The sequence below is a fragment of the Cervus elaphus genome, chromosome 19, assembly GCF_910594005.1.
Source record: "Cervus elaphus chromosome 19, mCerEla1.1, whole genome shotgun sequence".
NCBI classification, from domain to species: domain Eukaryota; kingdom Metazoa; phylum Chordata; class Mammalia; order Artiodactyla; family Cervidae; genus Cervus; species Cervus elaphus.
Genome location: NC_057833.1, coordinates 60,317,575 through 60,342,868, shown reverse-complemented (window position 1 = coordinate 60,342,868; position 25,294 = coordinate 60,317,575). Strand labels below are relative to the sequence as shown.

Here is a 25,294-nt window from a genome sequence, read left to right as displayed (position 1 = left end):
CGGGGATGCGTATCAGGAAAAGATGTGGGGAGAAGAGATAAGCGAGAGGAGAGGATAGTGTAGGCGAGCTAGGGTCTGAGGTGAAGCTAAAGAGAAAGTGGGGGTTCAGGGGAGCCCTGGGTGTGGGAGAAAGACGACTTTGCTTTTGGCGTGGGAAAGAACAAGAAGTTGGGGGAAAGTACGGGATTCAGGCGCAACAGAAAGAAAATGGGTATTAGGAGAAGAACTGAGTTTGGGGAGACTTTTTTTTTCTTCCAGCTTCCTTTCCAAGACTTTCTTGGCTCCACTTTGCTCCTCCCCTCCTCCCCGCCTCCTCTGCTCCCCCTCCCCCTCGCGCGGTAATGGGAGGCTCCTAGGCAGGAGAAGCAAAAGAAGGAATTGTTTGCGAGTTCAGTCATCCAAAAAAGCTTCTTCCATATGGAGGGAAGGGGTGCGCAGGGCGCGGCGTTCCCTGCCTTGTCCTCCTGCTGCCACCGCCGCTGCCGCAGCTCCCTGCCGCGGGGACCCTGAGCCCCGGCCCGCCCGTGTCAGCCGTCGCGAGCGTACACTCATACACGCGCGCACACACACACACTCACGCCTGCCGCAGCCACACGCGCCCGCACGCCCCCCCCGCCCCCCTCCGGCCGGCAACTTCTCCGTCCGGGTCTCCTTTGTTGCTCCCGCTGCGGCCGCCCTCCTGTTTTGTGTGTCCCTGGGTGTCACTGTGCGGGTTGTGTGTCCGGCGGCCCCGGGCTGTGTGGCTCTCTCCGCGCCCACGGCGCTGGCCCCCGGGCCCCGGCTCGCCCTTCCTAGGAGCCGGCTGCACCAGAGGTGAGTCACGTCGCTGAAGTTTGTTTTCTTTTCAAAAAAAGTTGTGTTTGTTGGTTTGGGGAGGGGAGGGGGCGGGTTGGCTGCGGCAGGCCGAGCGGTGCCGAGGAAGCGCCGGCGGGTGGCTGATGGGGACGCGCCGGCGGCGGGAGCGGTCCGAGCGCTCTGCCCGCGGGCTATGGCGGGGGGCTGCGGCCCAGGCTGGCGGCGGGATGCCGGGCTGCCGTCTCCGGGCCCGGGAGCGCTGCGTCTCGTTCCATGCAGGCGCGGTCTGGCGGATCATTCCCGGAAGCTTCTCTTGTGGAAGAAGGGCCCGGACAGCCTCCCAAACTTCCCCTGAAGGTTGACACCAGGTCCAGGCTCAGAGCGCAGCAGGGCCGTGGGGAGAAGCCCACATGAAGTCTGCAAATACACAAAACTATCGCACGCCCCTTTGGCCTCTTAGTGGGGTCGGAGTTTACCGTCTTGGGGTTTAAAAAAAAAATTTTTTTTTTTAGATAGACTGAACGGACTGGAAGCAAAACAGCGCCAGGAAAACATCCCCCGCTGGAAAGGTGGAAGGGGCGAGGCTGAAGTGGGGGTGTCCAGAGGTGTCTGTGCACTTGGAGCAGCGTGCGGTCAAATGTGTGTGTGTGTGTGTGTGTGTGTGTGTGTGTGTGTGTGTGTGTGTGTGTGTGTATGTGTGTTTTCGTGCACAACGTCCTCCTGGGGTTGTGCTCTTGCGGGGGTTTGTTTGTGTAACTGTGAGAGGTGGGGAAATGATCCCTTGGAACAAATGAGAAGGGGCTGTGGGGAAAGGCAGGAAACCCAAGAGGAATTTTTTGCTGGATTTTTGAAGGCTCTGCTTAACTTTCAGGATGCCAGGGTTAGTTTGCTCTTCCAGATGGTAAGAGAATTGGGGGTTGGGGGGTGGGGAGAGAACTGGAGGAGATTAAGGAGCCCTGGGGATTTGTTTGCTTAGTTTTGTTTTGGGGATGGGGTTACAGTGGCAGGGTTCCTTGGAAGGTTGTGTGCCTCCAGAGATGTGGCAGTAGAGCTAAGAATACCCAAACCACACACCAGCAATCCTAAACAGGCACTTTCTGGGTGTGGTGGGGTATTCTGCCTTCCCCCATCCCTTCTCAGCAAGCTCGGATGGATTCGAATAAGTTTTTGACCCGGAGTTACCTCTTTGAATGAACTGAGTGAAAAGTATGTTTTGGTTTCAGGCCCTTGTGCCACCTCCAGGTGCCCTGTACCCAGCTCACATTCATCACCTAGATCTTTGTTACCCAGAACTTGGCGAACATTGGGTGGTGAATGAATGAAATTTTCAAAATTCTTGAATGCACACACATTTCTAATTTATTCCACAATTGGGCCTGCAGGCAGCCCAGCCCTGTCATGGTTTGTCATCTCTTTGGATATAGCCAATAAATCAGTCTTCATTTTCTCAAGGGCAGCATGAAACAGTCTCCTTGGACGAAGGTGGGGGCTCAGGCTCCCAAACATCTGTGTGACCTGTTTTCTGAACTTTACTTAAAGTGAATCTGAGGCAAGAGTTTGACCATTTTGAGGTGTGTAACAGGTTTCTCAGGAACGTTTCTGAGGTCTTATAATTGGTACTTTTTAATGGTTTCATAATTGAAACCCAGAAGGTTCCCATGGTAACCTTGAAGCACCTTGGGGTCCCTGGGACAGAGGCAGGGGGAGGTGAGGGAACAGCACTGGAGTTACGGTTTTCCTGGAGCATGAGTGTTTGGAGTGAGTGAATGGAAAATGAAAGAAGTAAGAGTTGCTGCTTTGCTGACATTTCCTGCCCACACTTATTGCTCAGAGCTTGGCTCTTTAAGAAGCTGGAGGCCATCTACACCTATAAAATCTGAGGGTTGAGACACTGTCCTGTTTATCCTCTGTCAAGAGATCTCAGAAGAGTAACCTTGCAAGACACATTTTCTCAGGAGAAATTGCCCAAGCCATAGCGTTGGCTTTACTGGGGAGAGGAAGTTGATAGAAGCCAGGATAGTTGGTTCCTTGACCACAGTTGGGATAGGAAGGAGGGGAACAGAGCCCCCCTGCTTAGCTGTTGATTGGTTGGTCAACTTGTGTTAAGAGGGTAATTTATATTCTTTTCCCTCCTCCAAATGGGTCCAGAAATTTTCCTTTCTTTGAAATGCTCTTTCAAATGTTTGGGGTCCTAGTTCTCTTCAGCAGCTTACCTGTGGTTTCCATAGAAGTAAGGAGTAAGAAGGAGTAAGAGATTTTACTCATGAAATAATTCAGTGGACTTTGCCAGGGATCCCCAGTGTGTAAGCTGGCATGGTGAGAAGTGAACCTGGTGGTCATAGTATTCCATGGGACCCTGGGGATCTGAGTTCAGTTTTTGACAAAGTCCCCAGTATGGTTAAGAAATAAGAGTTTTTCCTTCCGTGTCTTTTAAACAAGCGGGAAGAAGCTGAAGAGGACCCAAGTGTACCAGATAATTGCTTCCAGTACTTTCTGGCCTCTGAATAAGAAAGTATTAACCTGGCACCAGAAGATATTGTACATTGGGAGTTTGCTTTCTTTCCTCCAAATTCCAAGCCTCCTTGCTATCTAGGAAAATAAGGTGGGCGGAGGAATGGGAATTGGGGAGGGAGAGAAAAGAAAGTGATTTGGTACAGTTTTTTAAAATGTATTTACTTTAAAATATGGAACTTCTTGTCATCTCCATGCTTCGATTCAGCAAACCATTTCTAGTCTATCAGACTCCACCCAGACTGGGAGCTTGTTTGTCCCTGAATAGGCTTTCTTAGTCAAAGGACGGTTCTCCAAAGTACTCCCTCCCCCGATTTTTATTTATTGTACAAACATCTACTAATAATAAAATGTGTTTTAAAATTAGTCATATTCCTATACTATAACACAACTGTTTCTGCTCATCCATGTGCATACAGACTTTTCACATAGCTGCAATAAAAGTGTAGACTCTCTAGTCAGACAGGCCTGAAGTGTCTCTATACTTTTGACCAAAGGCTCATAGAGAACAGGTATAGCCAGCCTGTCTATCCCCTTTGCTATTGCTGGGAACAAGCTAAATCCTGAGAATGCTCCCACATGGAGCCTTTACATGTAATATTTTCATTTATGAGGCTGAATCAAATATTTGGGGCTGGAGGGTACGATGGAAGATGGAGTTTGTTTTTAATCTAGAAATCCATGTTTACAAAAAGCCTTCCTAAATAGGGCTCTAGCCTCCTTGGAGCCCTCAGGGTTGGAAATGGGTAGAGAAGGGGAGGTGGAATCAGGAAGTAAGACTTAAAGGATCCATCTCAAGTGGCACTGCCCTAAGGATTAGGAAACTTGGATGGGAGCCCTGGCTCTGCTGTGGACTCCATTCACACTGACCCCATCCACCGAACCGATCGATTCCTGTCTCCATTACTACTGTCAGCTCCTCCCTAAACTTGCCCGGTCTCTCCTGCCCTTCCCTTTATTGTTCTACCGGCCCACCGTCTTTTCCATTCCTGCTACCACCATGCTTCTTCATGCCCTGGACAGTTGTGCTGACACATGGCTGGACTCCCCACTGTCTACCTAATGCCCCTCCATGCCCATCCCCTGCCACCACCCGCCACCACCCATCCTTCATCGGTCCCATAAACAAGTCATCACTCTAAGTTTACAATCTAAATTTCTTGGCTCTGTCTCATGATGATTACCTTGATAGGACCCTTCTACTCCAGCTTGACCCATCTAATAAATGACCCTTGATTTTGGTGTGTGTGGGGTTCATTCCTCACCTGCTGCCCTACCACCCCCAACCCCTTCCCTGTTAGCCCACCTTACTTTGTATGAGGGCTGCTCATAATGTGTTCTTAACAGATATTTGGTAAATATTGATGAAAACGGTAATGGTTTTGTAAGATCAATGACTGTTTTCAATGTAATCCTTATTCTTCATCCATTGTTTATTCCATTTCTAGCAAAGGGCCAGATACCTGGAGATGTAAGGAAGCCTATGATTTAGAAAAAAACAGCCTTTTCTCCGTGTTATTATTTGTAAAATGTATTAATAAGGAATTAGTCTGGTTTATAGCAATGTACCTTATAAAAAGCAAATACTTTCAAAGTGTTTGTTTATTTTGTTTGAGACACTTTCTTTTTCCTCAGGCCCAGAACAAACTTCCTGGAACTCATGACCCATAAAGTCTTGTCAACATTCACACCGTCTGAGGCTATCAGCAATGAAGTAGAAGAAGCAGGTGAGGTTTTCTGCCCATAGTCTAATATGTCTGGCTGCTTGGATCAGTCATATTTTCATAGTTTGTGTTGCCACGTGAGGATAGAATGTTTCTCATCCTTCAGTATTGGAAGGGTCCAGTTTTGAGTGGAATCTGGACAAAACAGGTTGGTTCAGCTCAGATACTCTTGTAGTCAGAGCTTCTTTTCCCTCGGGTGACCATGTGGACTCCCCTTTCCTGAGCCAAATTCTGTTCAACCTGTTGGATGTAAACCATTTACTATGGATTTGGAGTCTAAGACTACTGTGGAAAAGTCCTGCTTGGGTGTGGGTGAGGAAAGACCTGTGTTCATGTGTCTACCGATGGTATTACAGCAAATGCCTTCTGGTCTGATGTACCAGGCAGTGTTTATCTCACAAAACCTAGAGGGATTCCATGTCGTTCCATCTTCCATCTTCTGAAATAAAGTTAGGAAATAGTTTGTCTTTTCCTAATGGAGAATTTGGCCTTATCTTCAAAGAAGGTCTTTGATGTTTGGGACAGAGTTATTGGGCAGTAAGAGTTTTGAAATCACAGGAGAAAGATGAGAGCCAGTGATTCACAATCAACTTACCTTGCTTGCCAGAGAAAATGTTGAGAAAAGTCTCAACTACTTCTCCTGGATGGTAACAGGAAAGTACATAATATGAGTTGAATTTTTTTAAAAATTATCTAAAAGGAACTGAGCAGCAGAAAATATGTCAAAGAATGCTTATTCTCCTCCAAACTGAGTTTGGACAGCAGTGGACAAGATGAGGGTGATGACTTGTGTGTCGGTTGGAGCCTTCATCCTTTCAACAAGTTTTTTTTTATTGAGTGCCCAGACTAATATCAGAGCCCGCACCTTCCAGAATTCCATGACTGCAGGGAAGGGACATGCAGGGCACAGCAATGCAAACTCCAGTGTGAAAGTTCTTGGGCTGGGTCATGAAGCAAGGCTTCTGAGTGGGGAGAGCTAGTATCTCAGGCTGTCCTAGAGGTCGAGGTGGGGCTGGCAGGACTGAAACATCCTTCCTGCAAATGTACTTTTCCTCAGAGGATAATAGGCTGAAGATTCTTAAGACAGGATATTTCAAGTTCGGAGGTTTTGTTTTTTGTTTTTTGTTTTTTTTTTTAGTAAAGTTAAAAACTGGAATCTCTACAGTGAATACAGAATGTCAGAAATGTGAGTCTTCAACAAGGTTCTAAAAGCAGTGACTGAGTAGCTTTCAGGGAGCAAAGGAGAAACATGTGATTGTCTTTTCTTTCTCATCCCATCAAATTTTAGCTGTGAATGCCAGAAACATGTGTCTGAATTCATCTTTTCACTTTTCAGTTTTGTTTGCCCTTTGTTCTACTGTCTGGGGTAGGTTTGCTTAGTTTCGAAGTCATTCTCAGAGTAGGAAGTGAGGAGATGTTTATTTTAGGGACACATAAAAGTTGCTGGGCTCTCCATTTGCCCAGGACCCTCCTTGACTGCTAAGAGGTGGCTTAGACAGGATGGGAGCTCCAGGTAAGAGGAGGAGGGTGTGTGGAACCAGCTGACCTTGAAGGTTCCCTTGCCCAGGCCAGGCTGAAATTGGACTCTTAAAGGGAGCACTCCCTCACCTTACCTGGCCTGCCAATATTTTTCCAGAATAGTCCCAGCCAAGTGGCTTTACTAGTCTGAACTTACCCAACATTACAATCCCAGCAGGTTTATTAGGTGTGGGTCACAGTTAATTGGAGAGGCAAATTGGGGGGTTCTGAGTTTATTACTTTTCTGTGAAAGCAGAGGTTGCTCTTAATTACTTCACAAAGCATCTCCCCTACTTTTCAGTCTGATGACTATCATCCCACAGAGGTGTGACAGTAGCGCATCCTTTTTTTACACACCTGTGCTCACGTGAGAAGGATTTCGTCATGTAGTCAGTCAACATAGTACCTGCTTTTGCAAGTGAGACCACATAAAGTGATGGAAATTCATGATTGTTTACTTCTGTCATTATGAATGGATGTTTTGTAGTGAACAAATTACATAAAAATCCACTGTGTTACAGCCAAGAGTTAGAGTCTAATGGCTCTTCCGTTGCACAGGCCTGCCAAGCAGTCACCTGCAGCCCTTCCTGGACAGTGTTGGTGGTCTCACCGTCGTGAAGACCGCGTCAGTGCCAGGTGAAAGCCCCACAGTCAGGTGCCTTGTGTTCTGTAGACTTCTGTTCCAGAGACGCAGGCTGGGTAATCAGGCCCGGCTTTTGCCTGCCTGGACAGTGGCAGCTTGCCAGCACATTTCACTGAGTGGTCTTCAACAATGGGAGAGAGTGGGGTGGGGAGCTCAGCTCTTCTACCCAAAGGGGAACAAGACGGTTGGCAGCCAATTCCCTGTCACTGAGACACCAGAAAGGTCTTGAGTGTGGGTGAAAAGAACCGAACAGGTTGCTGAAAGCAGTATTGTGATGGAGTTCATCTTTGTTCCCCTGATTTTACAAACAAAGCGTTGCACACATGTAGAGATGCTCCCTTAAGAGGGTGAGCATACGTGAGCAGCAGGTGCCCTTCCTTCAGGGCAAGAGGGAAGAATCATTCCCCATTCAGGGAATCATCTATGGACCCCAAGGGCAGGCTGAGACCGGCAGATCCCAGAGCCAAAGAGTCAGCCTTGCTTGCCTCCATCCTCCTTCCAATGATGCAGAGAACAACACCTGCCATTTAGTGAGACCTGCTGCAAACCAAGGTGCCCATGAGCACTGTCCTGCAACACCCCAGCAGTCCTGTGAAGATGGGCAGCATGATCCAGTTGGCAGATAAGGGAACTGAAGCCTAAATGATTGTAGGGACCTGTTGCGGTCTCACAGCTGGTAAGTGGCAGAGCCAAGATTGCATGGCCAGGCTGCTAACTCCAAACTCAGGCTTTGAGAAGGAAAAAAAAAGTATCCAGACAATCACTCTCTCTAAGCAGAGCTCCCTTAGCTAGGGAAAACTAATTCTTTTGCAGCTAACAAAGTGCAAGGGACAGGTGGCGGCCCTTGTGAGACTTGCCTTAAGAGACATGAATTGAAAACTGGGGCCACAACTGGAAGGTCCTGACTGGCTTCGCAGCAGTCAAGGCATGAGGGAAGCCAGGTCCTGAGACCCAGCTGATGTCCAGCTCCTTGGGCAGTGCTGAAAGCTGCTGCTGTCTTGGGTCTCTTCTTGGAATGTGTCTCCCGGCTTTTTCTCCCTCTGGGACATCATCTGAACTGGCTGTCTGAGTCTCTGCTTCCACTGCAGGTGCCAACTGAATCCACGGGCTCCTCGGATCTCTGCAAGTCTGATCAAGTAGGTCCTCTGGGCCTCAGAGGGGTGAGGGGGAGAGGGCGTTTTGCCCAGCAGATACTTTTCCTGGTCAGAAGTGGCAGCTTGTGCAGAAAAATACCCTGGGGAAGGAAGTAGCAACTTTGACAGACAGGTAACTGACAGGAGATGGTACCTGCCAGGCAAATACTCACAGAGCAGTCAGCAGAAAGAATTCTACAGGCTGTTACCTGCAGAGCAAAACCAACTCTCCCTACTGGCTTCAGAGAGCCAGGAGATTTGCCTGTGATGAGCCTGCAGTTGCCCTCGGTTCCTTGTTTTTCTTTAATAAATGTGGAAAACCTGAAGCCAGGATGTTCTAGCTTTGTGTGTGTGTGTGTGTGTGTGTGTGTGTGTGTGTGTGTGTGTGTGTATGGGGAGGTGCGGGGATGGGACTCAGGACACCTGGGTTTAAGATATAATTATGTGACCAACTAGTTGGATAAACAAGAGGAAATCATGGGAACTCTGAGCCTTTATTACCTCATCCTCACAAACTGCCTTCTCAGGGCACTATAAGGATGCAGAGAAATGCACAAAGGAACACTTTTGATACAGAGGTTCTACTTACCTCAAAAGCCTCTGGCATCTGTGCTCACCCAAGATGAGTTAGGAGATAAGATACTTGAGGGCACAGGCAGAGGTCAGAGTCTGGGCCAAGGGCTGGGTCTGCTTCTGTGGCTGTGTTTATTTTGTTTTGTTTTCTTTTATTTTTTATTGGAGTATAGTTGATTTAGCATAGTGGACTTCCCTGGTGACTTGTATGGTAAAGAATCTGCCTGCAATGCAGAAGACCTGAGTTCGATCCCTGGATCAGGAACATCCCCTGGAGAATGGAATGGGAACCGACTCTAGTATTCTTTTTTTTTTTTTTTAATTAGTTGGAGGCTAATTACTTTACAACATTGCAGTGGGTTTTGTCATACATTGACATGAATCAGCCATGGAGTTACATGTATTCCCCATCCCGATCCCCCCTCCCACCTCCCTCTCCACCCGATTCCTCTGGGTCTTCCCAGTGCACCAGGCCCGAGCACTTGTCTCATGCATCCCACCTGGGCTGGTGACCTGTTTCACTACAGATAATATTAATGCTGTTCTCTCAAAACATCCCACCCTTGCCTTCTCCCACAGAGGCCAAAAGTCTGTTCTGTACATCTGTATCTCTTTATCTGTTTTGCATATAGGGTTATCATTACCATCTTTCTAAATTCCATATATATGTGTTAGTATGCTGTAATGTTCTTTATCTTTCTGGCTTACTTCACTCTGTATAATGGGCTCCAGTTTCATCCATCTCATTAGAACTGATTCAAATGAATTCTTTTTAACGGCTGAGTAATATTCCATGGTGTATATGTACCACAGCTTCCTTATCCATTCGTCTGTTGATGGGCATCTAGGTTGCTTCCATGTCCCGGCTGCTATAAACAGTGCTGCGAGAACATTGCAGTGCACATGTCTCTTTCAGATCTGGTTTCCTTGGTATGTATGCCCAGAAGTGGGATTGCTGGGTCATATGGCAGTTCTATTTCCAGTTTTTTAAGAAATCTCCACACTGTTCTCCATAGTGGCTGTACTAGTTTGCATTCCCACCAACAGTGTAAGAGGGTTCCCTTTTCTCCACATCCTCTCCAGCATTTATTGCTTGTAGACTTTTGGATAGCAGCCATCCTGACTGGCGTGTAATGGTACCTCATTGTGGTTTTGATTTGCATTTCTCTGATAATGAGTGATGTTGAGCATCTTTTCATGTGTTTGTTATCCATCTGTATGTCTTTGGAGAAATGTCTGTTTAGTTCTTTGGCCCATTTTTTGATTGGGTCATTTATTTTTCTGGAATTGAGCTTCAGGAGTTGCTTGTATATTTTTGAGATTAATCCTTTGTCTGTTGCTTCATTTGCTATTATTTTCTCCCAATCTGAGGGCTGTCTTTTCACCTTACTTATAGTTTCCTTTGTAGTGCAAAAGCTTTTAAGTTTCATTAGGTCCCATTTGTTTAGTTTTGCTTTTATTTCCAATATTCTGGGAGGTGGGTCATAGAGGATCCTGCTGTGATTTATGTTGGAGAGTGTTTTGCCTATGTTCTCCTCTAGGAGTTTTATAGATTCTGTTCTTACATTTAGATCTTTAATCCATTTTGAGTTTATTTTTGTGTATGGTGTTAGAAAGTGTTCTAGTTTCATTCTTTTACAAGTGGTTGACCAGTTTTCCCAGCACCACTTGTTAAAGAGGTTGTCTTTTTTCCATTGTATATCCTTGCCTCCTTTGTCGAAGATAAGGTGTCCATAGGTTCGTGGATTTATCTCTGGGCATTCTATTCTGTTCCATTGATCTATATTTCTGTCTTTGTGCCAGTACCATACGTCTTGATGACTGTGGCTTTGTAGTAGAGCCTGAAGTCAGGCAGGTTGATTCCTCCAGTTCCATTCTTCTTTCTCAAGATTACTTTGGCTATTCAAGGTTTTTTGTATTCCCATACAAATTGTGGAATTATTTGTTCTGGTTCTGTGAAAAATACCGTTGGTAGCTTGATAGGGATTGCATTGAATCTATAGATTGCTTTGGGTAGAATAGCCATTTTGACAATATTGATTCTTCCAATCCATGAACACAGTATGTTTCTCCATCTGTTTGTGTCCTCTTTGATTTCTTTCATCAGTGTTTTATAGTTTTCTATGTATAGGTCTTTTGTTTCTTTAGGTAGATATACTCCTAAGTATTTTATTCTTTTTGTTGCAATGGTGAATGGTATTGTTTCCTTAATTTCTCTTTCTGTTTTCTCATTGTTAGTGTATAGGAATGCAAGGGATTTCTGTGTGTTAATTTTATATCCTGCAACTTTACTATATTCGTTGATTAGCTCTAGTAATTTTCTGGAAGAGTCTTTAGGGTTTTCTATGTAGAGGATCATGTCATCTGCAAACAGCGAGAATTTCACTTCTTTTCCCATCTGGATTCCTTTTACTTCTTTTTCTGCTCTGATTGCTGTGGCCAAAACTTCCAAAACTATGTTGAATAGTAGTGGTGAGAGTGGGCACCCTTGTCTTGTTCCTGATTTCAGGGGAAATGCTTTCAATTTTTCACCATTGAGGGTAATGCTTGCTGTGGGTTTGTCATATATAGCTTTTATTATGTTGAGGTGTGTTCCTTCTATTCCTGCTCTCTGGAGAGTTTTAATCATAAATGGGTGTTGAATTTTGTCAAAGGCTTTCTCTGCATCTATTGAGATAATCATATGGTTTTTATCTTTCAATTTGTTAATGTGGTGTATTACATTGATTGATTTGTGGATATTAAAGAATCCTTGCATTCCTCGGATAAAGCCCACTTGGTCATGGTGTATGATTTTTTTAATATGTTGTTGGATACTGTTTGCTAGAATTTTGTTAAGGATTTTTGCATCTATGTTCATCAGTGATATTGGCCTGTAGTTTTTTTGTTTGTTTGTTTTGTTTTTGTGGCATCTTTGTCTGGTTTTGGAATTAGGGTGATGGTGACCTCATAGAATGAGTTTGGAAGTTTACCTTCATCTGCAATTTTCTGGAAGAGTTTGAGTAAGATAGGTGTTAGCTCTTCTCTAAATTTTTGGTAGAGTTCAGCTGTGAAGCCATCTGGTCCTGGGCTTTTGTTTGCTGGAAGATTTCTGATTACAGTTTCGATTTCCTTGCTTGTGATGGCTCTGTTAAGACCTTCTATTTCTTCCTGGTTCAGTTTTGGAAAGTTATACTTTTCTAAGAATTAGTCCATTTCTTCCAAGTTGTCCATTTTATTGGCATAGAGCTGCTGGTAGTAGTCTCTTATGATCCTTTGTATTTCAGTGTTGTCTGTTATGATCTCTCCATTTTCGTTTCTAATTTTGTTAATTTGGTTCTTCTCTCTTTGTTTCTTAATGAGTCTTGCTAATGGTTTGTCAATTTTGTTTATTTTTTCAAAAAACCAGCTTTTAGCTTTCTTGATTTTTGCTACGGTCTCTTTAGTTTCTTTTGCATTTATTTCTGCCTTAATTTTTAAGATTTCTTTCCTTCTGCTAACCCTGGGGTTCTTCATTTCTTCCTTCTCTAATTGCTTTAGGTGTATAGTTGGGTTATTTGTTTGGCTTTTTTCTTGTTTTTTGAGGTAAGCCTGTAATGCTATGAACCTTCCCCTTAGCACTGCTTTTACAGTGTCCCATAGGTTTTGGGTTGTTGTCTTTTCATTTTCATTCATTTCTATGCATATTTTGATTTCCTTTTTGATTTCTTCTATGATTTGTTGGTTATTCAGAAGCGTGTTATTTAGCCTCCATATGTTCGAATTTTTAACAATTTTTTTCCTGTAATTGAGATCGAATCTTACTGCACTGTGGTCAGAAAAGATGGCTGGAATGATTTCAAATTTTTTGAATTTTCCAAGACCAGATTTATGGCCCAGGATGTGATCTATTCTGGAGAAGGTTCCGTGTGCACTTGAGAAATAGGTGAAGTTGATTGTTTTGGGGTGAAATGTCGTATAGATATCAATTAGGTCTCGCTGGTCCATTGTGTCATTTAAGGTTTGTGTTTCCTTGTTAATTTTCTGTTTAGTTGATCTATCCATAGGTGTGAGTGGGGTATTAAAGTCTCCCACTATTATTGTGTTACTATTAATTTCCTCTTTCATACTCGTTAGTGTTTGCCGTACATATTGCGGTGCTCCTATGTTGGGTGCATATATATTTATAACTGTTATATCTTCTTCTTGGATTGATCCTTTGATCATTATGTAGTGTCCTTCTTTGTCTCTTTTCACATCCTTTATTTGAAAGTCTATTTTATCTGATATGAGTATTGCCACTCCTGCTTTCTTTTGGTGTCCGTTTGCGTGAAATATTTTTTTCCAGCCCTTCACTTTTAGTCTGTATGTGTCTCTTGTTTTGAGGTGGGTCTCTTGTAGACAGCATATATAGGGGTCTTGTTTTTGTATCCATTCAGCCAGTCTTTGTCTTTTGGTTGGGGCATTCAACCCATTTACATTTAAGGGAATTATTGATAGGTGTGGTCCCGTTTCCATTTACTTTGTTGTTTTGGGTTCACGTTTATACAACCTTTCTGCATCTCCTGTCTAGAGAAGATCCTTTAGCATTTGTTGAAGAGCTGGTTTGGTGGTGCTGAATTCTCTCAGCTTTTAGTTGTCTGTAAAGCTTTTGAATTCTCCTTCATATCTGAATGAGATCCTTGCTGGGTACAGTAATCTAGGTTGTAGGTTATTCTCTTTCATTACTCTAAGTATGTCCTGCCATTCCCTTCTGGCCTGGAGGGTTTCTATTGATAGATCATCTGTTATCCTTATGGGAATCCCTTTGTGTGTTATTTGTTGTTTTTCCCTTGCTGCTTTTAGTATTTGTTCTTTGTGTTTGATCTTTGTTAATTTGATTAATATGTGTCTTGGGGTGTTTCGCCTTGGGTTTATCCTGTTTGGGACTCTCTGGGTTTCTTGGACTTGGGTGGCTATTTCCTTCCCCATTTTAGGGAAGTTTTCAGCTATTATCTCCTTGAGTATTTTCTCATGGCCTTTCTTTTTGTCTTCTTCTTCTGGGACTCCTATGATTCGAATGTTGGGGCGTTTCACATTGTCCCAGAGGTCCCTGAGGTCCTCCTCATTTCTTTTGATTCTTTTTTCTTTTTTCCTCTCTGCTTCATTTATTTCCACCATTTTATCTTCTACCTCACTTATCCTATCTTCTGTCTCCGTTATTCTACTGTTGGTTCCCTCCAGAGTGTTTTTGATCTCATTTATTGCATTATTCATTTTTAATTGACTCTTTTTTATTTCTTCTAGGTCTTTATTAAACATTTCTTGCATCTTCTCAATCTTTGTCTCCAGGCTATTTATCTGTAACTCCATTTTGTTTTCAAGATTTTGGATCATTTTTATTATTATTCTAAATTCTTTTTCAGGTAGATTCCCTGTCTCCTCCTCTTTTGTTTGGCTTGGTGGGCATTTTTCATGTTCCTTTACCTGTTGGGTATTTCTTTGCCTTTTCATCTTGCTTAGATTGCTGTGTCTGGAGTGGGCTTTCTGTATTCTGGAGGTCTGTGGTTCCTTTTTATTGTGGAGGATTAACCCAGTGGGTGGGGTTAGACAATTGGCTTGTCAAGGTTTCCTGGTTAGGGAAGCTTGCGTCGGTGTCCTTGTGGGTGGAACTAGACTTCTTCTCTCTGGAGTGCAATGGAGTGCCCAGTAATGAGTTTTGAGATGGGTCTGTGTGTTAGGTGTGACCTTGGACAGCCTGTATGTTGACGTTCAGGGCTATGTTCCTGCGTTGCTGGAGAATTTGCATGGTATGTCTTGCTCTAAAACTTATTGGCTCTTGGGTGGTGGTTGGTTTCAGTGTAGGTATGGAGGCTTTTGGACAGTCTCTTATTACTTAAAGTTCCATGTAGTCAGGAGTTTTTTTGGTGTTCTCAGGTTTTGGGCTTAAGTCTGTTGCCTCTGGATTTCAGTTTTATTCTTCCAGTAGTGTCAAGACTTCTCCAACTATAACGCACTGATAATAAAAGTTCTAGGTTAATGGCGAAAAGATTCTCCCCCGTGAGGGACACCCAGAGGTTCACAGAGTTACATGAAAAAGAGGAGAGGGAGGAGGGAGATAGGGATGAGCAGGAGGAGAAAAAGGGGGACCTAAGAGGAGAGAGACAGATCTACACAGTTGTCTGTTCCCAGAGTGTTCTCCGTAGCCCAGACACCCACAAAGGTTCACAGAATTGGATTGGGAAGAGAAGGGGAAAGGAGGAAATAGAGGTGTTCTGAGGTAGAAAACGGAGAGTCAAGATTGGGAGAGAGTAATCAACACACTCCTGAGTAAAAACGGGAACTGAATATTGGATTCTTAGATGTTCACAATTTATATCATATACTGAAAAACAAAGATTAAAAATCTAGAGTAGAGGTTAGACTCTTAAAAATACAATATTAAAAACAAAAACAAAAACACACAAAAAAATTTTTAGAAATATATATAAAGTTTGGTTTAAAAATAGGGCTTCTCTTTTTTTTTTGGTAAGGTTATAGTGTAATGAAAATGAAAATTAAGGACTAGCAGAGGAGTAATAGAGGACTTTAAAAGGAAATAAGAGAAAAAGAAAAATAGAAAATAGAAGAGAAAAAGGAAAAAAAAAAACAAGAAAATTTTTTTTCCTAATTAAAAAAATCGCAAAAATCTATGAAAATGAGAGTTAAGGAGTAATGGGGGAGTAATAGGGAATTTTAAAAGAAAATAAAAGAGAAAAAATAAAAAAGAAAAAAAATTTTTTTTTTTCTTACTTAAAAAAAAAAAAAGTAAAAATATCTCTAGGAATTTCTCTGGAGCTGTTGCGGTCAGTGTGGGTTCAGTTCAGTTTCAGATAGCTCCTCGTTCCAGCTTACACTTCCCGATATCTACAGGCCCCTTCAGGTGTAGTCAGTTTTATCTACAGGGATTTTAATCTGTTGTACCGGTCCCTTCTGAAGCGGTTCCCTTTGTTTATTTGGCTTCTGTTTGCCAGTCTCTTCAGTGGCTAATTTCCGCCCTGACACAGGCGGGCGGAGGTGGTCTCTTATTCAGATTGCTAGTTCCGTCGCGCTGCGGGGAGGGACTGGCGCTGCTTTCCCCGTCTATGCTGCTCAGGCTCCCGGCTGCTCTATATGGAGTGTGCCCTGCGCTGCGCGGTTCCAGCCCTCGGGTGTTCCACAAAAGTGCGGAACAAAAAGCTGCGCCTGCTTTTTGTGCCTTCCCCATCCGAGCGGCTCAGGCAGCCAGGAGCTTGACGGGTGCACTCTCCCCGGGTGCGGGGCACCTTCTCCCCTCCGCGGTGCCAGTCTCAGTTTCTGCCCGTGCCAGTCGGTGCGTGCACCTTCTGCCCTCCGCATCCCCAGCCCCAGTCCCCGCCCGCACTGGTCAGGTGCCTGCGCCCTGTGTCTCGCTGTGACCTTCCCGGCGGATGTCGACCATCCAGAATCTCAGGAGGTCTTTGATTAGAAACTGGAGGCCTGTTTGCAGTGTGGTAGGGGATGCGGTCCTTGGGGCCGAGCCTGCTCCTTTCCCCTCCCCCCTGCCTTCTGCCTCCAGCGGGGCTGGGCTGGTCCGCAGCCTGCGAGCTCTTCTCTGGACTTGCCCAGTCCCTTTGTCCTGCGAACGGCCGGCAGTGTGTTCAGGCCGGTTAATTTTCTCTCTCTCTTTTGCTATCCCACAGTTTAGGTTGGTAACTCACAAAAGCTCCCTCCGATTGTCCTCAGGGCACTCAGGCCTGGTCCTTACCCTAAGCAATGCTGCCCGCTCCTCTCCGTTCTGCCCCCACTTGCTGGTGGCGGATGCAGGCATCTGGGGTACTTTTCTGCTGGGAGTTGCTTTTAGGCACAGTAATCTGTGGGTTTTATTTATTGTTCCCCTCCCAGTCAGGTTGCCCTCCGAGATTCAAACACTTCCCCCAGACCCGCCAGTGCGAGGGTTTCCTGGTGTTTGGAAACTTCCTCTATTAAGACTCCCTTCCTGGGACGGATCTCCGTCCTTAGCTCTTTTGTCTCTCTTTTTATCTTTTATATTTTGTCCTACCTCCTTTCGAAGACCATGTGTTGCTTTTCTGGGCGCCTGATGACCTCAGCTAGCGATCAGAAGTTGTTTTGTGAAGTTTGCTCTGCGTTCATTTATTCTTTTGATGAGTTTGTAGGAGAGAAAGTGGTCTCCCCGTCCTATTCCTCCGCCATCTTGGCTCCTCCCCAACTCCAGTATTCTTTCCTGGATAATTCCATGAACTGATCTGGTGATCATGGAATTACAAAGCCCCTGGGTTCACAAAAAATCAGACACGACTGAGCAACTAACACTTCCAGCACAATTTTCATAGTTGATTTGCAGTATCGTATTAGTTTCAGGTGTATAGCAAAGTGAATTAATTATACATGTATCCACTCTTTTAGATTCTTTTCCCATGTTGGCCATTACAAAGTATTGAGTAGAGTTCCCTGTGCTATACATACAGTAGGTTCTTAATAGTATCTATTTTATATATATGCTTAGTCCCTCAGTTGCGTCCAACTCTTTGCGAGTCTATGGACTGTAGCCCACCATGCTCCCATGTCCATGGGATTTTCCAGGCAAGAATATTGCAGTGGGTAATCATTCCCTTCTCCAGGGAATATTTCTGACCTAGAGGTAGATCCTGGAACTTCTATATTGCAGGCAGACTCTTTACCATCTGAGCTGCCAGGGAAGCCCACTTTGTATGTAGTAGTGTACATGTGTCAATCCTGGTCTCCCAATTTATCCCTTTCCCCATTATCCTCTGGTAACCATAAATGTGTTTTCTGTATCTGTGACTCTACTTCTGTTTTGTAAATAAGTTCATTTGTACCTTTTTTTTTTTTTTATAGATTCCACATATAAGTGTATTTGTTTTCTAAGAGTGGGGGGCCTGAACTGAAGGCAGTTAAGTCCTATTGCCAGACAAGCTGCTTTTCCCTGTCTTGTGGGAAAAGACAGTGAAGATCTCAGGATCTAGCAGAAGTTGAGAGAATAAAACATCTCATGTCAAGAAGATCCTGTGAGAGGAAGGAACAGAGGAATCTGAGGAGTATCAGGGGGACCCTACCTGAGAGAACAGAGGTTTGGAGTGAATCTTATTAGACAAAGGTGCAAAAGAAAGATGATATTTGCAGGAGGCAGCAGGGCTTCTGGGGCCACTTCCAGGTTAGAGATTGAGTGGCATCCTGTTTAAGGATGGGCTTTGGGACCAGACAGGCTCAGGTTTGTACGTGACTTTGCCAGTTGCTAGATGTATAACCCTAGGCTAGTCACCTAAACTCTGAAAACCTAAGTTCTTAAAGTTGTTGCAAAAAGGCAACAAGATACTGCATATAAAGCACACAAAATGCATTGTGAACATTCAGTAGAAGGTGGCTGTTAATAGGAAAGGAAAGGAAAACAGATTGGAAGAAGTGTTCTTGCTGGATTGGGCAGCTGGGAAGATGAGTAGGTAGAAGATGCACTGATGGAACCCCACTGGCTCAAGGCTATATAGTGATGAGGGAATGAGAAGATGGTGAAAGTGAGGAGCCCACAATGGGGCAAGGCCCCAGCCCAGGTGTACCCATTGGTACCAGTCCTCAGTCCTGGTCACCGAGGAAACAGCTTCCACCCAGCCTCTCCTCTGCCTCTTCCCTGATTCAGCACATTCCATTCTACTGGTTAGGCCCCAAATTTGAGAGTCACCTTTGACTCAGTTCTTTCTCTCATACTCCACTTTAAGTTGGCAGATGATCTTGGCTTTACTTCTAAGATGTATTTAGAATCCTGCAACTTCACACCATCCTTGTCTTCCATCAACATTTGCTTACCTTGTCTGTTGGGATATCTTCCTAAGTGTTCTCCCTGCCTCACTCACCCCTGACCTCCCTGTCCATAGTCTATCCTTCATAGAAAAGTCAGTGTCAACTTGCAAAAGAGGAGCCAGGCGAGGTCACTTCTCTGCTCAACACTCTCCGTTGTTGTATTCAGAGAATACTCCACACACCATCATGCCCTCCACATACCCTAACCCTAGCCTGTTGCATCTGTGATGTGAGGAGCACTGGATGAATTTGAGAGTAGCTCAGTTCCCCACACATGGGGGCCTGGTGGGAGTCAGGCCCGGTGCTAGGCACACAGGAAGCAGACATGGTCTCTGCAGTGGCAGAGTTGACAGCCTGCAAGTACAAGGAAGAGCAGGTTTGGATGTCTGCCCATGAGGGGGTAGATCTGACTTCATCTTAGTCATTTCTGACACTTGGTTCTAGATTTAGAAACTAAGGAAGAGTAAAAATAGGGACCAGTATCCCAAGAGGTCTCATGCTGACAATAAATGTGCTTGAGAAATTACACTACCGAGATCCCCAGACTCAATATCTACAGCATCTCAGGGAGCTGAGAATGGTCCAGAGCTTCCCCTCCAGATTTTTTTAACTTAAAAAGAAATTAATAGCCTTAAAAAAAAAGCAGTTTAGGTTAATAATAAAAAATTAAGTGAAAATTACAGGGAGTTGCCACATACCCTCAACCCCCACCAATTGCCCCTATTACTAACATCTTACGTTGGTGTAATGCATTTGCTACAATTGATGAGTCAGTGTTGACACATCATTATTAAAGTCCATAGTTATACATTGAGACTCATTTTTTGTTATACAATGTATGGTTTTGACAAATGCATAATGTCCACCATTATTACACTGTCAGACAGAATAATAGTTTTTACTGCCTAAAAATCCCCTGTACTCCACCTCTTTAGCCTTCCTTCCTTTTCTCTCCCAATCGCTGGTAACCACTGCTCTTTCTACAGTCTTCGTAGCTCATTTTCAGAATGTCATGTAGTTGTAATCACAAGTACATATAGTCCAGATTGGCTTCTTTCACTTAGCCATCTCCCCCAGTCAGGTTTAAGCATGGCCTTCTCTGAGCATGCCGCCCCCACCCCATCCATCTGGGGTACAAGGTGCTGATGAGGGCGGGCCCACAGCTGGCGCTGAGACCACCTGCCCAGAACCCAGGGGTCTGCAGTGCTGCTGCTCTGTCGCTGCCCACGGAACATGCCTGGCCCTGGTGCTACTGGAGTTCAGCCCAGGCTGGTAAACTGTCAGTTGCTGCCTATGTTTTGGTTTCACATCTGGAAGTATCAGCTGAGCAGACCTTCCTTCCCACTCTTAAGTAGAGAGACAGGAGGAGCCTACATCAGGCTATTTGCCTTCCTTCTCAGGAGTTTGTTTTACTTGCTCTGGAGCTTTGGATGAGCAGCGGGGAAGTGACCCTCCGGGGCAAGCAGGGCAGGCCGCACTCCTTCACACCGCATCCGGCGGCCCCACAGATCCCTCAGCCTCTGTGGGCGCTGCCCCAGCCCCAGTGTGTCTGCCGAGTCCTGAGGGGGATCCAGCACTGGGGCTTGTTTGTGGTCATTCAGGAGGAAGAATGATCAGGCACAAACAGAGCGAAAGCATTTTCCCTGCCAAGAGGTGCTTCGTCCTGCAGTCACCCTCAAAAGCAAACTAGGATTTCTTGGGAGTGTGGTGGCAGAAACCCCAGTTTTCAGTGTCCTTACCAGTCACTCAATAGCAAGGCTCTCTGGGGATGGGGGTAATGATGGATTTTATAACAGGAGCAGAGGAAGGGGCTCTTCCAACCCTGCTCCACCTCAGGACCACAGAGGAAAGGGCAGTGCATATGAATGGGGTCACCTGGGTCATCTGGTTGAACCAGGCTGAAAACTACTAACCAGGCAGTGGTAAATGGAGAGGGATCCAACCATGGGGAGCAGGGACTGAAACTTAGACCCCAGCTTTCATTGCTCCCTGTGTGGAGTAAACACAGAGCCATGGCCAGCTGGGACCTTCTCACTCCAAAGGACACCAGGCAGGTGCCTCAGAATTCAGTACACAGGAAAAAGAAGACACGGCCTCATTGGAAATTCAGCTCTCAGACTGTAGAAACTCCACGCCTGTGACCTCAATGCTTCCCACCTCCTCTTCTGGTTTGCTCTTTGCTGAGCCCACCCTCCCATCTGCAGCCTGCCATTCAATGTTCTTCCTACTTGTACCCTGTAAAAGTGGAGACTAATAGTACCTGTCTAGGTTTGTTACCAAGAGGGTGAACACTAGTGTAGTGGAGTATTTAGTGCTCCTCAGACTCTTCAGAGATGAATTCTCTACAAACTGTTCTTGCTTTTGTTGTTCATTTTGGAATCAGGGTGGTGTGCCCTGCACCCTCTTGTCTTCCTGGGTCTCCCTCCAGTGTCTGGAAGGCTGTAACTGATTATTGACCATCGACACATGGGAGGCCTTGGCCCTTGTTTGCCTGTGGAGGCTGAGGACAGAAAACTGGTAAACATGTGAGGGTGAGATCTGTGTTTCCTACCAAATCCAGCCTTCACTCCTGAGTCACCCCCTCACATGCTGTCCCCACCGGGAGGTACAGCGAGAGTCCTGATGGGGTATCCCAGACCAGCTTCTGTGGGTGCAGCCAGGTAGGGGCCTTGTCTGCTAAACGGAAAGATAAATCCATGATCTGAGAAAGCATTTGGGGGGGATTTTTTTCCCCCTAATTTTTTGGTGAAAAAAAAATCTCAAGAACACCAAGTTTATAAATATCTTGTGATATTTAAAACACACCCTTTAGTACAAGGAATGGCATTCTGTACTGTGGGGGCCATGCCAGGACCTCCCCATGACATGCTCCCTGTTAGAGTAGGTTATGCCAGAAGGTGTGGCGTGGGCCTCACCACGTGCGGCTCCAGTGAGTGCTGGTGGAAGGAAGTCTCCAGGGTGGTCTGAGTCCTCTCTAGTAGTTTCTCTCCAGAAAAAGCCTGTGGGAACTAGGGCAGGGTCCCAATTTTACTTACCACTACCCTCCTCCCCTTTCTCTACAAAGTCTCCATGGCCGCGGAATAAGGTGACTCCTGAACTGCTGAGTTCTACAGCTTTCAAAGTTAGGAGGTAAGAGAACCAGCCTGACCCACCATGATAGGTAGGCAGAACTCATTTTCCCCACACAAGGAGGCTATTCAAAGTACTGGTGCTGACAGCCATGGTCCAGACAGGGAAATGAGAGTGAGGCTTTGTTTCTTTGAAACTTAGTCAAGATGAGGTGTGAGACCCTTCCCTGGGCAGGGGTTCTGACCTGTCTCCCACCATTTGAAACTCATGATGCCAGCTTCATCCGGCCTCCTTCAGTCACAGATTTTGCACTGAGCTGCTTCTCCAAAGACCCAGCAGTAAACCTTGCTGAGAGCAGTGCTATTTGTGCCCCCAGGCATCTTCCACATGGCCCCAAAGACAAGTTCTTAACCATTTAAGAGTGGCCTTTCAATTGATCAGCCAACAGATTATTGAGCACCATGCCTGGGGCCCTTAAGATGCTTAAAACCCAGACTCTGAATATTTCCCAAGTCCAAGCAAGAGTTCATTGAACTGCATTATCTACCTTCTCTCATTGGAAGAGCTCTTGACTCAGGGGGTGCTAGATGTCACCGTTATTGCCATCATGATTATTACTACTTTGGCTTTTGAGATAAGCTGCTGGTTTATAATTCTTTCCCAAGAAAGGGGTGGGATTGCCTCTTTGGCCCAACACTGGGCAGCCTTTGAAGATTGAAGAGGGGTATACTGCCCTCCATTACTAGAACCTGGATGCTCATGGAAACCTGCCTGATAGTGCTGTTTGGCTTAATTGAGGTGACATGGGGGCCGGTGGGGGAAGGGTGTCCTGGAAGTTGGTGAAGAACTGAGAAGGTTTGGGACTGTCTTGTTCTAGTCATCCTATTGAAAAAGCAAGTTTTAGTATTATTTGAAAACTCAATACACAAGAGCAGAAAGAAGAGAATCATGAACCCCATGTACCCATCATCCAGATTCAACAATTTTCAAGACAAACAGAAGAGTTTTTTTTTTTTTAAATCTTTGTTTTCATTATTCTGCCCTTTGTGCAGATAGGGCAAAAATGAATGCCACAAGGGTCCGCTTTCCAAAAGCAGTGTGTGAGCCAGTCTCCCCATGCCCTCCTAATAAGGGCGTGTAAAGGAAAGAACACCAGTCCAGGGCACTCGGGTTTGAGTCTCAGTTGCTCCATGCTACTCTGAGATGTTTGTGTGACTCCTTTACTAGATGCTGAGCTCTGAGAGAAAGCTTGAACTTTACCTTTGGATCCACAGAGCTTAATACTGAATGAGCACTCAATACATGTTGACTGACAAGCAGTCAATACATGTTGCCTTGTGTCAGGCAAGGGATTGTATGAGTCAGGATGGGTTCCATCTGGACAGTTGTAAGTGATGTGAGTACTTAGTTCACCATTTGAGGAGGAAAGAGGGCAGTTGATGGGGTTTAGAGTTGAGTAAAGTGAGTGAAAGTGTTAGTCAGTCAGTAGTGTCTGACTCTTTGTGACCCCCACGGACTGTAGCCCGCCAGGCTCCTCTGCCTGGATTGTCCAGGCAAGAATACTGGAGTGTGTTCCATTCCCTTCTCCAGGGGATCTTCCCCACCCAGGGATTGAACCTGGGTTTCCTGAATTGCAGGCAGATTGTTTACCATCTGAACCACCAAGTTGAGTCCGGGGCTGTTATCTGAACCCTAGGGGATCCTCAATGGGTAAAGGGTGAGGTGTGATTGTTCTATAGTGCAGGGGCTCCTGGTTTTGCCCAGAAGGAAGAAGTCAGCAGCAAGAGAGAAAGGAGCTGGATTGGAGCTCTGCCTGGACCCTAGGTTCAGGCGTCTGCAGGCCAGAGTGTCGGGGGATAGGAGTCTAAGCATGGCGACTCCAGTTGCAGCCCCGTTTTTCTGGGTGTCCACAAGCAGTCTGCAAGCTGCCTGCACCACCAGGGCCCAGAAGCACTGTTTTATTCGTTTGGGAGTTAGCAAGAAGCCGGCCCGTCCAAGTGTGAGGATCAGAGTCTGCTTCTGGCCTTGGAGTGCTGCGCAGGTCAGCTGCTCTTTGGCCCCCTGGGCAGGGGTGGGGTGGTGTGAAATGGGTGTTAGAGCCACTAGAGGGGTGATGCTGCAACCCCCTCAGGCCTGACCCTGGGTGTTTACCAACAGGGGCCTCAGGCAGGGTGTTCCAGGACCCACACAGACCCCAGGGAGGTCTCAAGCCCTGAGTTTCATCAGCGACCTACCCCTCCCCTTCCCTGCCTAGTCTTTTTCAGTTTAAACTTTCAGCTCTGTCCTCCCCTCCCAAACACGCATGATGTGTATATGAGTGTTTTAATTTTTATTCTTGGCAGAAGTTAAGACACAAAATGGATTTGGAAGGAGATGAAACCAGTCTGGGTATATGCCGGGCAGCAGCAGCTTCATTCCTGTAGTGGGAGGACCGCAGATGGGAAGGGGCGGGGTGGGATCCACATCTCTAAGGTTGGGGTGGGGAGCTGTCTCCTTCCCGGCAGGGGCCAAACTGAAAATCCATTCCTTGCAGAAGGCTAAGTTGTTAGCCCTTTGGGATGTCAGAAAGCCAGTTCCTGGGGAGCCAAAGCCCTCTGGTGCGATCTGGTGTCAAGTGGGTGTGGACCCCTAGATGGCCCACACCTGTTCCACTTCCTGGTGGTCTTTGAGCCCCTAAGACTGTTCTGAGTTTGTTAAGGGAATGGCATTTCAGGTTTTCATGTGCAAATACTAACATGTGCATATGCTTGGAAAACTGCTAGTCTCCTGCTAACTTCCCTGCCCCCCAAAGTGGGGGTGGCCCCTGCAGAGGTGACTATGGCCAAGGGACCTGTTGGAGTATCTGCTACTGTCTTGGCCCCCAAAGTAGGTGCCCTTTGCAATGGTGATCTCCTTTTGGGTTTTGGTTTCTGTAGGAAGAGGAGAAAACTAGGAATCTTAAAGTCCAGAAAAATATCTGGAGAAATCTGACAGAAACAGTGAGAAAATGTTTTATTCATTAAAGTGTATTAAGATATTCAATTTGTAGAATAAAAAAATTTTTAGCTTTAAAAATGGCAAAAATTTCTCTAAAAATAATACAGCAGGGAACATCTTTATACAAAGCTCACAATTCCATAATTTCAGCCATGGTGTCCAGTGCAGCCAGGGCATTTCTGGAAGCCCTTCATTGTCCCAATGACCTGCACATCCATGGCAGAGACTCCCAATGGTTCCCAACCCTGGCTGCACATTACTGTTTCCAGGAGAGAGGTCTGAAAATGCTGACACCTGGGCCCCACCTCCACAGGTTCTTACTGAATTTGCCTGAGGTGCCGCTTAGGCATTGATGTGTTTTAGTGTCACTGTATGATTGTTCTACGCAGCCAGCTTTGGGAACCTCCAGTCTTATGGTTATTGTGTAAGAACAGAAGGAAGATGAGAGAGGCCAGATTAAGAAATGGAAGAATTTTATTGTCTCACTACATGCTGGTGCATATTACTTGGATCCAGACTCAATGGGCTGCTGCCAACTTTTGGACGGGATTGAGGTGCTCAGACCTCAGGACTGACTCAGA

At 45.6% G+C, this 25,294-nt stretch overlaps 1 protein-coding gene across 5 annotated transcripts in view; it reads left to right on the top strand.

The window, feature by feature from the left end:
• Positions 1 to 320: 320 nt before the first annotated feature.
• The window catches only part of BOC (BOC cell adhesion associated, oncogene regulated), an 82,903-nt gene continuing 57,929 nt past the window's right edge, over positions 321 to 25,294 (top strand). For 2 of the 5 annotated variants that reach the window (XM_043874033.1, XM_043874032.1), the window contains exons 1-2: positions 323 to 813; positions 4,942 to 5,033. The gene's annotated coding sequence lies outside the window, so the exon portion shown is untranslated. Of the gene's footprint in view, positions 814 to 4,941; positions 5,034 to 8,279; positions 8,328 to 25,294 lie in introns of all 5 variants that reach the window. The other 3 variants (XM_043874034.1, XM_043874037.1, XM_043874036.1) reach the window with 3 other exon arrangements.